Raw genomic sequence first — 1,308 nt, forward strand, 5'->3', positions numbered from 1 at the left:
AGTCAACACAGAGCCCGACGCGGGGCTCGAACCCACGAACCGCGAGATCATGACCCAAGCGAAAGCCGGACACTTAACCGACTAAGCCACCCAGGTGCCCCTAGGAGGTCATTTTAGAAATCAACCAGCTGACTCTGTAGGGGCCATAAAGCTTCCTGTCAGCAGAATGGGTGACAAGAATATACAAGACAGAAGAGTGTAGAGCACGTCAACAGAAATGAAGAAGAAAAGGGATGGGTTTTCATAAAAAAAGTTCTCACNTAATTGTTTACACTTCCTTCCTTTCCTGGGGTGTCCTTGGAAATTCTTGGTGTCCTCTCCTCCAAGAGTGGATGTAAAAATAACACTCATTCTTTCATTTCTGCATCACAGTGCAGCTGCCCAGGATTGAGTGGGCTATCGAAGCCGACCGGAAGCCTTGACTTGGTGAGTGCAATTTTTAACCTGTCAAGTCAGCTGGTCATGGGCCACGTAAGGACTGGTTGTCTGAAAGATGGGGTATCTTCTAGGAGACCCGCAGGGTGTCCCGTATTTTCTACATATTTAAGGACCCTTCTAGATAAGGATGGAGGCAAGACGTTTGCCAGATTGAAATTCATTGCCGCAGTGAATGTGTTTGTGATGAGATCAATAAGATACTTGCGCTATTTACCACTGACTAGAGCTGAGCTTCTGTATTTAATAGTGCTTTATTGATCTTATGGTTATTTTTGAAACCGTACATGTTTCATATCAGTATTTAATTTATTTCCACAAAACGCAAAGTTTACCTTGAGAAGAAATTTCTACCGTGTTTAAATGTTAGCTAAAATAGCACAAACCAAATATCCCTGTACTAAGAAAATAACCCCGGGATGGAGGGCTGGCTTTGCTTCTGAGCCAGCAAATCCTGCTTCCTAAGCTCTAGTGTGCATAAGGCTTTCCCACTCCTCTCCTCCTGTTGCTACGGAAACCTCTTTCAGTGTCTGGGCTCTAAACAGCTGACTCATTTCAAAGTCTGGCTCTCAAACTCTCAGCTCACAGCTTAGAGAGAGACAAATGGAAACAAAGGAAAACACAGAAACAATGAAATATCAATATATACCATTTCATTAAAAGAGAATAAATTACATGTCTCGAATAAAGGGAGCTGGTAAGGTCATGCAAATCGCCGGTGGCTACGGACTGCAGTCCAGGTGTCCCAGAAACGCAACAGAGGCCACAGTCAGTAAAAAGAGATTTCTGTCCTTTGGATTTAGTGACACAGAATAAAACCGAAGCTTAAAGAGAGATTCTCTGCAGCTCCCTCATATCAAAGCAGTCTAACCA

The sequence above is a fragment of the Crocuta crocuta genome, unplaced genomic scaffold, assembly GCF_008692635.1.
Source record: "Crocuta crocuta isolate KB4526 unplaced genomic scaffold, BGI_CrCroc_1.0 scaffold241, whole genome shotgun sequence".
NCBI lineage: Eukaryota > Metazoa > Chordata > Mammalia > Carnivora > Hyaenidae > Crocuta > Crocuta crocuta.